The sequence below is a fragment of the Meles meles genome, chromosome X (genome assembly GCF_922984935.1).
Source record: "Meles meles chromosome X, mMelMel3.1 paternal haplotype, whole genome shotgun sequence".
In the NCBI taxonomy this organism is placed as follows: Eukaryota; Metazoa; Chordata; class Mammalia; order Carnivora; family Mustelidae; genus Meles; species Meles meles.
This window is the reverse complement of record NC_060087.1, coordinates 38093321-38110741: the sequence shown is the minus strand read 5'-3', so window position 1 is coordinate 38110741 and position 17421 is coordinate 38093321.

Here is a 17421-nt window from a genome sequence, read left to right as displayed (position 1 = left end):
ATGCAAAAATGAATGATCTAGTTCTTTAACTGGGGCAAATGTTTACTTAATAACTGCAACACATTGTGAAAAAGATTTAATAGGCTCATGTTGAGAAAGCACAGATAAAGGATATTGAATGTCTATTTTAAATAGATCACTCCCCCCTTCTATGCATAGAATTTGCATAGCACCACATTTTTGATTAGTGGTTAAGGAGAGGAAAGAGAATTTTATGGTCATTCTCAGCTTGAATCTTTAATCTTCTTAGCATGTTGAAACAATATGGTGTGAAAGAAATAACTTGAATTTGGAGTCAGAACACAGGAATTTGTATCCAGGATCTGTTTCTTATTAACTGACTCTAAGAGTGGCTTGACTAATGGCACATAGTTTTGTCATCTGTAGAAGGAAGTAAAAGACAATTATGAAGAAAATAATAATAACAACAGCAACAACAATAGCTAATAATTCTGGAGCATTTACTTTGTGCTAGGCCTTGCTCTTAATGTTTATAGGTATTCTCATTTCTTACCATGGCCCTTTGAGGGAGTTACCATTATTAATCTAAAAAATCAGGTATAAGAAATGTTAAGTAGTTTGTAGAAGATGAAGATGGTTTTCAGCAAGTTAACTGAAACAAGTCTAGAAACAAATCTGTCTAGTTGTCTTCACAACTATGCAACAGAATGTAACCTGATATACTTACCTTAAAGACTTGTAATGAGGCTCAGCTGAGATATATGTAAATACTTTGTACACTATCAACTTCGTAAATATGTGCATACAGATTTTAATTGTGCAGTATGTGTAGTTTAAGAACAATATTTGTGTGCCACTATTAAATTTGGATCATGTATAATTTAGTCATAGAGTATGCCAACCAGCATTTTAATATTTAGAATGCCAAGGGAACTTCTGGAAACAGAATTTGAAAGATAGAACTACTACCTAAAAATTAGCATAAATAGCCTGACTCCTTTCTGTAATTCTCTTTCCCTTGGAGCAGACTTCAGTAGAATGAGATTTATCTAAAATTCATTCAGTCTCCTTCAGGATGGCAGGCTTCACTTTTGCTTCCCACACCTCACTGAAATGATAGTAAAGAAGTATAAAAGGGAATACATCTATAATAGAACTAAAAAGGGGATAAAGGGCCAAGGATTGACCAGAGATTTTGATGCATTTTTGAAAGACTGAAAACACCACGGGTTATTTTGATAGATGAAATAGCGGAGGATGCAACAGCTCACTACACAGAAGGGGAAGAGGTCACTGAACAGCCTCTGAAGGTGAAGGGATTCTGAGCTACAAGCTATGGGGTACAAAGAGTTGCCCTGGGAAGTGGGGTAGAATTCAGAATGATGACCAGAAACACTATTTCAAAAATAGCTATAATCATTCCATTCCATGCAATCCCATGTGGAGGGACTACCTCTATTTTAGAACAGGAGAAGGGGTCTATAAAGAAATTGAAAGGTCTGGAGTCCTATTGTGGTTCTTGGGTGCCCTATAGTAAAAGCTTCTTTGTTTTGATTTTAAGGGAGATGTCCAAACTGCCTCCCTTACTTCTGTCCCTTTACCCCCTAAAATAAAGCTCCTTTATGAATGATACACCTTCCCTTTCAGGTGGAGAAAGATCTACATAGCTCCAGAGGGCTAGTAATATCAACTACTTTTAAATAAAGAACCTATTTCCATATTTCTTTTTTTTTTAAATTTAAATTCAAGTTAGGGGCACCTGGGTGGCTCAGTCGGTTAAGCATCTAACTCTTGATTTTGACGCAGGTCATGATCTCAGGGTCCTGGGACGGAGCCCTAAGTCAGACACGCCTCCCCCCCCTCCCCCGCCACATAGCAGCGAGTCTGCTTGAGGATTCTCTCACTCTCTGTCTGCCTCTCTCCCACTTGTGCACATGTGTGCGCTCTCTCTCTCCCTCATTCTCTCTCTCTAAAATAAATATCTAAATTTTTAGAAAATAAATTCAAGGTAGTTAACATATAGTGTAGTATTGGTTTAAAGAGTAGAATTTAGTGATTTATCACTTACATATAACACATGGTGCTCACCGCAAGTGTCCTCCTTAGTGCCCATCACCCATTTAGACCATTCCCCCACCCACCTCCCCTCCAGCAACCCTCTGTGTGTTCTCCCTATTGAAGAGTCTCTTATGGTTTGCCTCCTTCTCTATTTTCATCTTATTTTGTTTTTCCTTCTTTTCCCCTATGTTCGTCTGCTTTGTTTCTTAAATTTCACATATAACTGAAATCATATGATATTTGTCTTTCTCCGACTGACTTATTTTGCTTAGCCAAATTCAGTCTAGTTCCATCCATGTTTTTACAAATGGCAATATTTCATTCTTTTGAAGGCCCAATAATATTCCATTATACACAGATCTATATATATATATATATATATATACTATACACACTATATATATATCCCACATCTTCTTTATTCATTCATCAGTCAATGGATATTTGTGCTCTTTCCATAATTTGGCTATTGGTGATAGTGCTGCTATAAACTGGGGTGCATGTGTCCCTTTGAATCAGCATTTTGCATCCTTTGGCTAAATGTTCCCATATTTTTAAGTTCAAATGTACAACTAAAGATTATATGGCATTTGAAGAAATCGTAACTCATGATAGGGGAACCTAATGTACTAATTTTTAAACGACCCCAAAGGAAAAAGAGAGAATTCAAGGAATATAAGATAGGTTAAGAAGAAACCTATTTAAAATCCTCAGGGAGATTTGAGAAAATATTGCATGCATAAAATAAGAATAAGATATTACAAAAAGGAGCATGCAAAGAAAATAAAACATTCTTTTTAAAAAAAATTTATTTATTTGACAGACAGGGATCACAAGTAAGCAGAGAGGCAGGCAGAGAGAAAGAGAGGGAATCAGGCTCCCTGCTGAGCAGAGAGCATGATGAGGAGTTTTATACAGGACCCTGAGATCATGACCTGAGCCGACGGCAGAGGCTTAACCCACTGAGCCACCCAGGCACCCTGAAAAATAAAACATTCTTGAAAATTAAAGTATCATTTATTAAATACATTTAAAATCAAGAGATACAGAAGATCACATATAAGAAGTTGAGTATTTACCTAAATGGAGTTCCAGGAAGATGGAGCAAAAAAATACAGGGAACGAAATAGCCATAGGAATAATAGAAAAAAACTTCTCAGGATTTAATAAAAATCCTATCTTCAACTTTAAAATGTTCAGTAAATGTCCAGCAGAATAAGTACAGAAAAGCCCACACTGAGACCCATAATTAAAATTTCATAATAATAGTGATAAAAGCATGACCCTAAAAGCTTCTGGAGATCAGCGGAGAATAGAAAAATAAACCATAATGATATATGACATTACAAACACCACATCCTAGAAGACAATGAGGCAATGTCTCAAAGTTCTGAAGGAACATCTTTTCAACATAGTATTTTATATCCAGGAAAACTTTTAAGAAGGTCAAGAAGCCAAAGAAAGACATTTTGTACAGGAAAGGATTCAGGGAGTTTAATATCTATACATACCTCTGGGGAAAAAAAAAGTTACTAGACAGTGTTGTTCAGCAAAACCAAAAATAAAAGGAATCCAAGAATGAGAAAAACAAGGAAGACTTGAGGGCAAGAAACAATGCAATAAAAAGAAATTCCAGGATGACAATTATACAGCAATTTTCTAAGGCAACAGGTCAGTATTAAACACAGGCATATGAAGTCTCTCTAAAAATATCTTTAAGCATATGGATTCATTTTAAAAAGTGTATGATTTTGAAGTGGGTAGTCTGAGTGATTAGGTGAAAGCATATGTTGTATTTATTAACATGGGATAAACATAGGCAATTAAAAAGCCCAAAGGGGGAAAAGGGATCAAAAAGAATATGGTCAAAGTACAAAAGCAAAATAAAATATGATGTAAATTTTACCAAGTGTGGTAGAGAAGGCGAAGAAGGCAGAAAATTTGAGGGTGTTTTAGGGGGAGGGAGGAGCTGTGTAATAATACTGTTCTAACAAGGGTTAGTACATTCTCTTTTATCTAAAACATTAGAAACTAGAAAGAGACTCTGAGTGACTATACCTCATAGACATTGATGGCTTTCCAAAGAAGTGATGTATAATGAAATAAAATTAACAATAAAGCTACTTTGAATTTAATTTAGTCTTTGATGATGCAGAAGAAATTCTAAGATCATGCATTGATCAAAGGTCATGATTCTGAAAGTCTTGTTTTGATAAGCACAAGAAGTATTGAGTAATTTATCTGGAGGATGAAAAGCAAGAAAGAGGTCTTTATTTTATAGTACACTGGTACACACACACACACGGATGGAAAATGAGAACAGTGTTCAAGACTGTCAGTGTTTTCTAAACCATGACTAGAGCTCTGAACACTCATGCATGTTCTCCATGGGCATTGTGAAGGTATTAATTGCACTCTAGAATATTTGACTCATAAACTTCTCAGTGGTAGGAAGAATGGGAACAGTCTCCTCCAAGTTCTTCCTCTCTACCCCAGTGCTCTACCCTAGTCTTCTTACTTGTCTGCCCTCAGGTAGCATAGGGCTTTTGTTTCAAAGGATATCACATGGAGCACTAGAAGTGGCATAGAAGGAACTCAGGCTCGTATTTTGGAGGAGGTGAGGAAACATGTAACTCATCCATCTTAACTACCTCATTTTCAACGAAAGCAGCTTCTCTCTTATCTGCTTTATTTATTATTCTTCCCTGTCAGTTTGCATTTGAAGAAAGAGTTTGCTTCTAGGGGAAAACAATTGCCACAAAATAACTACTAAATCATGAGCTATCGGATTTGAGTCTACCTCCCACACTGAAATCTGTGACATATTGATTGACTTTAGAGCGGTGTCTCTGCTGCCCCTGGAACATGGGACTGCCCAGTTCCATCAATACCCAGCGATGGCTAGCAGTCTTCTGAACCTAGTGCTATATAGGGTCATTTTCCCTTGCCCATTAGAATGTTTTCTTTATAGAATTCTTTCTCTTGTGCATCCCACCCTTGGTCCTGTACACTGGTCTCAGAACCTGCCTGGGAATGCTTTGCTGGGACATCCCACTGAGCAACTCTTAGCACACACTGGCCAGATTTCTACTTTGTCTTTCCCACAGCTTGGCCCAGCTCCAGATTGGGGGGTATCCCTTATCGACTCTCAGCAGACTCAACTCTGCCTTGCCCATCTTTTAACTAAGAACACAGATCAAGCAGAGAGATGAGCTCACTCCGAAAACTCAGTTTGTGGTAGGCATGGGAACAGAACCAGAGCGAGTTTGCATGGATGTGTGAGTTCTGCATGTTAGGCTTCTGCCTGACGTAGTCTGGGATTTGGGAAGTCGTGCCTGCTGAGCGTCCTCGAGGGGCTACAGGTACACCTACACTATTGCATTCCCTGAAAGGCAAACTCTGCCCTACTTATTCTGTGACTCACTCAGCGCCTGTTCCCTCTTGGAATTAACCCAAGGAAAAGAGTCCTCTCAGCAAAACAAAGTTTGCCTGCTTCCTTGTGTGTGGCCTGCTTATTTTATTTTTTGGAGCTTTACTTTAGAAGTGTACAGCAGCCTGAGGGCCCTTTTTTCCCCCCATTTTGTTTTGTGTGTCTTCTTAAAATTATATCTTAGCTAGAACTACTCTTTCTCCCTTGGTGGTTTTATAGCTCACAAGGTGAACCATGACCCTGAAAGATCAACAGGAATACCCTCAGGGTAGGTAAAAAAGAGTATCATATGTAATAAACATGCTCCCCAGCACTGGAACAGGAGCCTCAGGAAGAAGGACATGCATTCTATCTTTGTTATGGAAAAATGGGACTGAGAGGGACAGAAGTGTTAATACTTCAGGGTAACCTCTGGGCAGAGTTGAATTCAACCCAGTCAGTACCTGGGAGTAGGGAAGAAGTATATTTGAAAAGTGCTGCAGGTTTGGAAATGAGATGACAGGAAGAATATGTCCTCATTCCTCTGAATGCATCACTATCCTAAACTTACAATGAGTCCATGCCAAATTCTAAATACTTCCTTTTTTTAAAAAAATTAAATTTATTTTTTTCAGTGTTCCAAGATTCATTGTTTATGCACCACACCCAGTGCTCCATGCAATACATGCCCTCCTTAATACCCACCACTAGGCTCACCCATCCCCCCACCCTCTTCCCCTCCAAAACCCTCAGTTTGTTTCTCACAGTCCACAGTCTCTCATGGTTTCTCTCCCCCGCCAATTTCCCCCAACTCACTTCTCCTCCCCATCTCCCAATGTCCTCTGTGTTATTCCTTATGCTCCACAAGTAAGTGAAACTATGGTTAGGCTCCCTCTGCTTGATTTATTTCACTCAGCATAATCTCCTCCAGTCCTGTGCATGTTGATACAAAAGTTGGGTATTCATCCTTTCTGATGGAGGCATAATATTCCATTGTATATATGGACCATATCTTCTTTGTCTATTCTTCTGTTGAAGAGCATCTTGAAGACTGTACTTTCAGGGATCATTTCTATAGTTTGTTAAATATTTCCTTTTATAGGTCTTAGCCTGGGTTATCTAGGAAACAGCTTTAGGCCAAAGGTTCATAGGCCCAGCTTTATGGTAGAGAGAAAATCCAAGAAAACAGGAGTGAGGGGAAAGGGGGTACTGAAGTAGGGAAGGCAGGAGAAATGTAGTAGAGTATATTTTTCCAAGCTAGTCACATCTTGTTAACAAGTAGAGGTGATTTCCTGGTCTCATGAGGCATCTTCAGAAGGGCTGTATGGACTATTGCCTCTCAGAACAGTCCACCATGATGGAAGAAAGAAAAATGTATCCTCTGGACAGAGCAGGCCTTCTTTCCTGACTTGAGAAAAGGTTTCAAACACAGAGATACAGATGTCAGCAGTGGGAATTCAAGCCTGGGTGTCCTGAGATTGCTTGAACCTAGGGGAATATGTAGGAGATATTGGCAGTATTTGCTACAACAGGACTGATTTAGCAAATGTGCTCATTTTTCATTTCTCTTAGTCAAGTTTTAGAGATCATTCTTGGTTGTGGAGCATTTGTGGTGGGTAGACTCTAGGATGGCTCCCAGTTTTCCCTGCCTCCTGATAGTCACATTTTTTGTGTGATTTCTCTCCACTCTAGTGTGGGAGAGACCCGTGCGTTTCTTCCAACCAATAGAGTAATTGATGGGATTTCACTTCTGTGATTAGGCCACATGTCATTGTGACTTCTGTCATCCTAGCAGAATCTCTCCCTTCCTGGTTTTGATGAAGTAAGCCATTATGTCAGAGAGGTCCTTATAACAAGGAAACAGAAGTGGCCTCTGGCTAATGGCTCCCAAGGAACAGAATCCTGGTGCAACCACATGCACTTAGAAGCAGATCCTTCCCCATTTGAGCCTCAGATGAGACTGTAGCCCTAGCGAACACTCAGGCCTCACAAGTGACCCTGATGCATAGGACCCACCTAAGCCACACTGGATTTCTGACCTATCAAAACTAAAAAAATAAGTAAGTATGTGTTGTTTCATGCTGCCAAATTTGTGGTAATATTTTTATACAGCAATAGATACCTACTATAGCATCCAAGAGGAAGCATGGCTAAAAAGGCTGGTTAGGGGACAAGATGAGCCTCTGGTGAGAGTTAGGAAGTATCAGTGTAAAACTGAAAGACTCTGGAGAATAAGGCAGACTGGAGATCAGATGCAGACTTGGTGATCCTTTTGGGCACCAGGAAGGGTCTTGAAATCCTACTGCCAAGTCCAAAGATATTTTTAGAAGATTGCAATTAGAGATGCTCAATGACAAGAATATTCTATACAAACATGATTAATGTGTTAGAACCACAGCCCACAAGACACTGAAGAGGAAACATGTTTGCACAAAGCTTTGCACATAGTAAGACTTCCCCAGATGGTTTTGAGTGACCCATATCGTTTTGCTCTAAGGAAATTGTATAGTTATGATAATGTGTAGCTGGGTTGGGGGTTAAGTGAAACAACGATTTCTCCAAGCCCATACCCTCTGTGAGACACGGAGGAAAGGGAAATGCAGTAGTGAAAGTAAACTCCATGTTTGCTACCTATGAAGGGAGAGAAGATGGAAGACTCCCACAGGACACATGGGGTCCAACATCATAGCCCTGAGAGAGGATGGTACGATATTTACAATCATCTTTTCTGCATTCAGTGCAGTAGTAAGATAATGCATACATTGAAGAGTAAATCACTGGTGTCAGAAAAATATGTCTGGTGGTCAGGATCATGAGGGACTACAGATTTCTTTAGTCCTAGAATCCAGTAGCGATAGGTATTTTGTATGTTCAGAAGGACAAAGAGCGAAAAGGGAGTTTGCCCATGTGTAATACATGTTTTCTACATATAGGCTGAAGTGTCCTCTTTTCCATGCCATTTTGTGATGGCTAGATTTCCTAGACACAGTTTTGAAGGAGAAGCTGCAAAATCATTGTTGTTTCATGGCTAAATGAAGGATTTAAGAATTACTGCGTATGGTCTTCATGATCAATGTGGGGCTAAGGGAATGAACTGAGGTGGAACATTCTAAACCCCAGAATAGTGTGTTTTATTCCTACCTCTAAGACCGAGGTTGGAAGAGTTTGTTTATAAAATATCTTCAAAATTATGGAGTTCCCTCTATATTTGAAAGCACTGTCCTAGGCCTTCTAGGACAAAAAAAAAGGAGCTTAGCACACATTTGAAGCACTGAGCTAACACCATTAAAACACTTTGGGATAGAACAATTGGTGGGGAAATCTTCCTCAGAACAATTGATTTTTCAGTGCATTCAAGAACTGCCTAATTCAACAACACCCATCAACTTAAGGGGGAAAATATACACTACCATATAAACCTCTGAATGAGCTTTACAATAGCTACAATTTCAGAGAAATGAGACCTTATTTTAAAGATGGATTCTTAAAGCTGTTGCAATTTTTGAGTAACACTAATGGGCAAGGCAGGAGCTGGCTTCGGTAATAGTGCTTTACTTTTCCTTGTAAAAACTACTACTTAACAACCTCCACCCTATTGCTGATTCCACATGATTCTTCCTACCCAAGGCTGGGTGAGGGATAATTTGAAAAAATCAAACACAAAGATTGAATAACAGAGTTTCCCAGCAAATAGGACCCTTCTTGACACTCTCATTAGCCAGGAATCTTCTTATCCAATATTAATTTTTAGGTGTGAATCAACTAAAAATGTCTAAAAAGGAAAAAAAGTTCAAAGTCTTCAAATGTTCCCTTTATTATTTATTATTATGTTATTTAAATACATAGGGACATAATGCAAGGTTATGATAAACCGCTCCTATGTATATATTATTGTACAAATATAAATCAAAAACAGGTTTACAAATGAAACATGAACAAAACTACAAAGTGACAAAATACAAATTAACAACATTAATGTGGGGATGCCTCAGTGACTCAGTCAGTCAGGCATCATCGGCCTTTGGCTCAGGTCATGATGCCAGGGTACTGGGATGGAGCCCTACATCGGGCTCCCTGCTCATCAGGGAGCCTGTTTCTCCCTCTGCCTGATACTCCCCCTGCTTGTGCTCACTCGCTCGCTCTCCCTTTCTGAAAAATAAATAAATAAAATCTAAAAAAAAGCAAAGAAACATGATAAATAAGGTGGATGTGATAAAGTTAAACTAGTAATCGCAGTGTAAATATTCATTCATGTATGCATTTACTCACTCAATCCACATGAATCGAGGGTCTGTTATTTCTGGTGGCACACTTCTACGGGTAGCAATGAACAAAGTAAAAGTCCCTATCTTCATAAAGCTCACATTCTACTGGGATGAAACAGCTGATAACCCAAATGCATGAGTGAAATGTAGAGTGTGTCAGATGATGATAAGCACTGAGGAGGAAAATCTAGGGAAGGAAAGGTAAAGACTTTGAGAAAAAAGGGAATTGCAGTTTGTAATGTAGGAAGGGCCTCGTGGAGAAGGGGACATTTGGATAAAAACTCGAGTGAATATTTTTGGGGAGTGGGGCATGGCAAGTGTTCGAGTCAGAGGGAACAGTGGGTTCAAAGGCTCTGGGGCAGGGGTGAGCCTGATTCTAAGTGGTTCTTCTACAGGGCAGTTTCTTTTGAGCCCAGCAGACTTCTACTACCATGTGCCATATGACAATTCAATTTTCCCATTACTTTCCCCTTTTGCAAACTATTGTGAAACTTTTGCTCTTAGCTGTTTTGGCTGTTAGGTCAATTCATCTTCTACTGGAGACTCAAGACATCTTTTATATATTATATCTATCTCCTTTTCCTTAAATTCTGTAATGTGTTGGTTAAATTTATGTGTCAACTTGACTGGAATAAACAATGCCCACATAGCTGATAGAACATTATTTCTGGGTGTGTCTCTGAGGGTGTTTCTGGAAGAAATTAGCATTTGATTCAGTACACTGAAACATTCACCATCTCCAACGTGGGTGGGCATGACCCAATCTACTTGGGCCTGAACAGAATAAAAACTCAGAGAAAGGGAAAATTTTCTCTTATTGAACAGAAATATCCATTATCTCCTGCCCGTGGGCATCAATGCTCCTGGTTCTCTGATCAATGGACTGGGACTTAACTGGTGGCCTTTTGATTCTCAGTCTTTTGGAATTAGACTGAATTATACTACTAGCTTTCCTGGTTCTCTGGCTTGTGGATGGTAGATTGTGGGACTTCTCAGTCCCTGTAATCACATAAGTCAATTTATATTATCTATCTATCTACCTACCTATCTATCATCATCTGTTTACTTGTTTATATCCTATTGGTGCTATTTCTCTGGAGAACCCTAATACAGGTAATGAGAGTAAAGTGACATATTATTTAACACGAATATGATAGTAAACCTAACCACACATGCAGGCACTGAGATACAGTGACAGGACTCAGGGTTAATTTTTCAATGGGACCACATGGATTATGCTTAATTTAATATATTTAAATTACTAGCAAAATCTAAATACTGAAAATCAGTAGATTTTCATAGAATGCTCATAGACTTCCGACCATGTGTTCATGGCTTTCTTGTGGTCTGAGGAATCCCACTTTAATAAACTTGGGGGGAAGGCTTTGAAGCTGGCCTTCTTATTGGTTGGCTTATGGCCGTATGTTTTACTAATGGGTGTGGACATACAAGATATTTCCACCTCAGCCCTTGTGACGTGGCTGAGTGATTTGACTCTTGCTTGGGGGAACTTGTGGGGTGTCTGGCAGGAAAATAAGTCCAAAACAACAATCTTCAGTCTTTTGTTGTCATACCCACCCGTGAGAAATGCTTCTATGATTTAGACTATGTACCGCCCAGATCCTCTGCCCACAATCATCTGGGCAGGGAACAGCTTTGTCAATTTTGCAGTATAGAGAGGAGATTAGCGTCTAGGCAAGTGGCATCTGCACCATTTCTGTTGTACCTCAAATCTACAGCTCAGCCAGAATGGAAGGCCTGAAAGCAAGTTTTATGATGCTGCCTCATCAGTCATGTGGCAAGACTGGTCTCAGGGTTAGGGAAGAAATAGCATGTAAGGCAATGAAACTCAGGCAAAATGGCTTTTTTTCCCCATGTCCTAGGAGGCTGCACTGCTCTAGGTGACAGTTCTGAGGAAGCTCTTTTTCAAAAAGCATAATACAAGAGAGGTAAATAGGGCCCTACCATCAGAAATGAATGTAGATGGCAATATCTGTCACAGTAACTGGTGTGTATCTGACATTTAAGATAAAATTGGAAGAACTCCAAGATAGTTTGCAAAGGAACTGAGCATAGTAAAAAAAAAAAAATCTTACTATGGCCTGGAAACATGGTTATATATTCTTGACCAAAGTTGTTTTAGTTAATCTCTTATGGAAAAATAGATTGCTTTGGAAGCCTCTCCTGACTAACCTGGACTGGATGGAGCAGCTTTAGGTTTCCATCCTTACATTTTTCTCATCAGGAGTAATTTTAGACCACCAACCTAGTCTTCCTAACTTCTAGTGTAGACTTCCATGATAATCTAGGATACAATCTTGGCAGAATAATATGATTATTGCCTCTTAGAATAAGAACATTAATTACATATGTACAAAGATCTTTTCTTTTTTTATTCATATTCACAGCTTCATACCCTTATGACCATGAGCAGCACTTTCCTTTCAACACACACACACACACACACACACACACATACTATACATGTATACCCATTTAAAAAACAAAACTGTCTGGGGGTGCCTGGGTGGCTCAGTGGGTTAAAGCCACTGCCTTCAGCTCAGGTCATGATCCCAGGGTCCTGGGATCAAGTCCCCAGTCAGGCTCTCTCCTCGGCAGGGGGCCTGCTTCCCTTTTTCTCTCTCTGCCTGGCGCTCTGCCTATTTGTGATCTCTGTTTGTCAAATAAACAAATAAAATCTTGAAAACAAAACAAAACTGTCTGGAGCTCCATGGGATTAATAAATTTTTTAGTCAGGGACTCCTGGGTGGCTCAGTCAGTTAAGCGGCTGCCTTCAGCTCAGATCATGATCCCAGGATCCTGAGATTGAGTCCCACATTGGACTCCCTGCTGAGCAGGGACCCTGTTTCTCCCTCTCCCTCTGTCTGCCACTCCCCGTGCTTCTGCATGCGTGCTCTCTCTCTCTTTCTGATAAATAAATAAATAAATTCCCTAAGGAAAAAAAATCTTAAAAAAATAAATAAATTGTTTAGTCAGCTCCAAGAGGTGAGAAATGGAGATTTGATATCTAAGATCTCACATCATCCTTCATTTGGGCTTTCAGAAGACCTGTGGTATCAGCACTTGCTATCACAAGGGAGCATAGCACTGGGATAAGGAGCAACGACTCTAGAGGTTGGATTCTGTGGATTGAAATCTTGGCTCTACTAGTTGCTAGTTGTATGAATTAATTAACTTTTGTGCCTCCATGTGCTCATCTGTAAAATGAGTTTAATAATTTTACCTAACTCATACTCTTGTTATGAGAACTAACTGACATGATAATGGTGAAGCACGTAGAATGGTGCCTGACAAATAGGAAGCACCATATAACTAATAAATAGGAAAAAATAAGCAAATAAATAAATAAGGCTTATTTTAGAAAAAAATAGCAAAGGGATTATCACGAGTTATGAAGACATGACAATGAGGCAGTCAGAAAATGTTAGAATCCTGAAATAATAGCAGGTCTTCATTTTCCAATTTGTGTGGGATTTTGGTTATGCAGATGACATTGTTTTTGAGTAGAAAGCAATCAATGCTTCAAGAACTATCTGGCATTTTCTCCCCCTAAGGTGAAGCATGAGTTGTAAGAAAAAGTAATACATATTCATGAAAACGCACTGATAGGTTGAGAAATCAACAACTGCTTGACATTCCTGAAATATCTTTTTCAGTACTATCATGAAGGAGCTCAGGAATGAGTGCCATTTGTAGAATAAAAACTCAGTAGACATTAATAACTGGAAAGACCCAAATGTCTTTAATTGTTGCAGGAGTGCTTGCCTGATATATTCCAAACACTGCAGATATGGATGCTGCAGATTGAAAGACTCATTTCTTCAGGGTGTGAGAGTGTTGGCAGCCGCAAGCCTTCATCTGTTCACCCTCTCTAGAAGTTGTCCTTTGATGAAGAGAACTGCTTCATCCAAGGTCATACCCCCTCCCATGTTGAACCTATATCCAATGACTAATCAATCTGGGTATAGAAAGACCTGCCCCATGCAACCCAACTTGAGACAATTCTTCAGGGCCATCCCAGATCTTTTGTAGTAATTGCTTCTCAATTCAACTTTTCCTCTACCAATCCTGCTTCTTCCACTCCCCCATAGTTATTAATCCCCAAAGCACTCCCCAACAAACCTCCCATGTGCAAATCTCTGTCAGAGTCTAGTTCTTGGAAACTTGACCTGTGACAGGTAACCATTGAGTAGAGTGTATAGCAACTACAGTGATATGAAACCATGAGCATTCTGATATCTAATTTCCCTTTTGCACAGGGATACCTTTATGTGTTGCCACCTTCTTTAAGGGCTTCCTTAATTTCTTCAACAAGGTCATCATCTGCTCGTCCCTGGATCAGACTTCATCAAAGCCCCTGGCTACAGTCAGGATCCAAGAATGCGCTATCTCCATGGAACAATGACCAAGTCCAGGGTGAATAGAATTGTCCAACCAAAAGTCCTACACTTAAACTGATCTTTGATGAATGGGGGTTTAAATTATTCCAATTATAATTGTTAAATAACAGGGAAATGATATTAGGTGAAGTCAAATCATGTAATACTTTCCCGTCAGAAAGTGAACCAAGATGTTTATGGAACACCAAAGAAAGAGTGTAATTGCTGTTTCAATCCCTTGTTTTTCGAAGTGTTCATGTGATTGCATAATTAGCATAGCCAAGAAAGCTTGGACAATCTGTTTTGTTCAAATATACCTTGTCTGATAAGATGCCAAAGATGTTCTTTATTTTTCATCTTAAGCTTAGAGGAACAGGTACGCTTTTATCCTTAATGTGAGGTGGGTCAAGATCTGGATCCAAGTTAAATGGATTTGTTTATCTGTGTGAGTTCCTAAGATCTCACACAGTGCCTTGAGAATGCTATTACAAAATCCCTAAAGATATGTAATTCTAACAGAACTCATGACTTGAACACGGATACTCAGTATGATAAACCAGGCAGGTCCCAAGTTTTCTTGCCACGCTCTTTTATAACAATACACAGTAGCAAACAGTATGGGTATATTGGATAAATACTTACTGAGCACATAAAAGAATAGGGATGGTAGCAGTTAATTATGCAAATTCAATGTAGCTTGTAGCAGCATACTGCATTCATAGAAAAGTTATCATTGTTATTTTGATGAATACTTGGTAATTCTAACAGCATTGGTAAAATGGCATTTCAAAAAAAAAATCAGAAATGTTATTACCAGTTACGGATTCCGCCCAACAGAGACACCTCCATTTTGAATTTAGAGCCATATTGCACATTACTGCAAATGCCACATGGTGAAGAAACATGTTGGTCCTGAAGTCATGTCATGTGACCTGCTCTCGTGACTCCTGAACTGTGTTTAGCGGCCTTCAATTGCTGTACTCTTTCAGAGACAGTCCAAGTTCAGGCTCAATGCTGCATTTAGCATCCTCGAGTGAGCACACCTCCACGTACTGGGATCGTTGTCATGTACCCAGGATGATCAATATACCTCCCTGTGTTAGGTCAGTCCAGATGACAAAGGATCCATGTCCGTGCCTTATGTACAATGCTTATTTCACTAAACAAACTGTGTCTCCCCTCTGACCCCTGCCCTCAATAGATTTCATACTATATTGAGAGTTATTTCAAATCTTGGTGAAGAATAGGTCTCTCTTGATGGATACTTTTCTTGGGCCTCAAAAATTAGGAAATTTTATTCCATCAAGAACCACCATTGGATTGCTTTGTTGTAGACTCAATGCATAAGACATGCCTTCATATATTATGTAAGGACACTCTCTTAAATTACAGTGCTAAAATAAATGACACAGCACCGTGAGGTAAACAGCAATTCCTTTACCAGATTGATTCTGTTTGTGACATTTAAGTCTCTAAACCACGACTGATTGTGCTGGGAAGGAGGGTGTGGCAGACTACATTTTTCAAAAATGGCCCACTCCACATGCTATTCTACAATGTGACCTTGCCACCACCCCGGTGGCAGGTGGAGTCTCTTTCTCTGCCTTTTGAATCTGGGTAGGCCCTGTGAATGCTTTGGTCTTTAGAATATGGCAAAAGTGACATGTTGCCAATTCTAAGCATAATCATTAGTTGGCTTGGCAAATTTTTCTTTCTGCATCTTAGAAGCCAGCGGCCAGGTTAGAGATGTAACCATCCTAAAACTACCATACTGTGAGAGGCCCAAGCCACAGAGATGTTGAGATTCCATATGAAGGGAGATGGAGAGGGAGGGAGGAAGAGAGAGAGGGAGAGGGAGAGACAGAGAAAGAGAGAACAAAGCACCAAGCATGTATGTGAAGAAGTCACCTTGGAAATAGTTCACCCCAACTAGTGCCACATGAATTCAAGAAGGGCCCAGCTGAGGCCCTTCCTGGATTCTGGACTCATAAAATCATGGACAAAATAAAACAACAATTTCTTCCATCCACAAAGGTTTGTATTAGTTTGTTATGTAGCTATCGATAACTGAAACAAACGGATTTGCTAGTAACCCGATTAATTAATCAACTATGCTGGCGAGTATGGGAGGTTAAATGCATTTTCGAGGCCATGGCACCATGTGCAATCTACCTGTATTCGGGCTCTGCCACTTAAGAGCTCTATAATGTTGAGCAACCCATGACTCAGTTCTCTCATCTGTAAAATGGAGGTAATAATAATCACTGCCTCACCAGGGTATTCTGGAGGTGGAATTAATGAAAACTTACAACAGTGCCTGGAACTTCAGGAAGCCTTTATGTTGATTTTAGCTATTATTACTGTGATGTGGAGCTGGGCCTCAACAATGTTGACTGGCACACTGCCCTTCTATTTCACACAGTGGGAGTGAACCCATAGAGGCAGACAGAATGGAGACTAAATCCTAGATCAACCATATGTGTGGGATTCTGGAACCTTCTCTGGGCCTCAAGTTCCCCATCTGTGGTGGGTGGGTAGTAAGACTTCTCAAGGTCAGGAGCATTAGATGAACTCACCAAGTAAAGTGCCAGGCTCAGAGACTGCCAGACAGTTTGTATTGGGTAATTGTGGATCCCCTCAGCACCTCAGACTCCCTTTTGATTCCACGCATGATGAATTGATTCTCAGCACAAGAGAAGAAGGAGCTGACTGGTTTTCAGTTCTGCAGCAATGTTAAACACAGAGTGTACTCAAGTTTCAGGGTGAAGCCCTAGTTCCGTTGTTTTCAAGAAATACCTGGAAGTGTATATATTTATGAGAATAACCTGCTGATAGCCAGGTTTTTTTGTTTTTGTTTTTGTTTTGTTTTAACAGGATGCCCTTCTTGTCATACAAAACTCTACGGTTTGGGTAGCAGAAAGTGGCTGCGGATGAAGGGCATCAATGATCTATTACAACTCCAAGCTATCAGTCAAAACACGTGTTGTTTCCTATGCCCCAGGCAACCAAAGGCATCAAACTAACAAGAACTCAGAGGAACAGATAAACATGAATGTTGAGCTACAACGTTCCCAGAACACACAGAACAACAGCAGCCCCTATTCCCACAGCTCACTCTGGTTGGTATCGGATAGAGCGGGAAACATAGAGGTGGTGGTCGAGGGGGAGTGGGGCCCCCCAAATCCCATGATTGGGGCTGATATAAACTCAAAATGGAATGTAAATACTGACTCTGCTGTGAGGAGGAAACAAAGCCATATCAGAACAAAGGCAATAGAGCTGGGCAAGTTATTTCTGGAGACTTGCCCCCTGGACAAAAGCAGTGAGA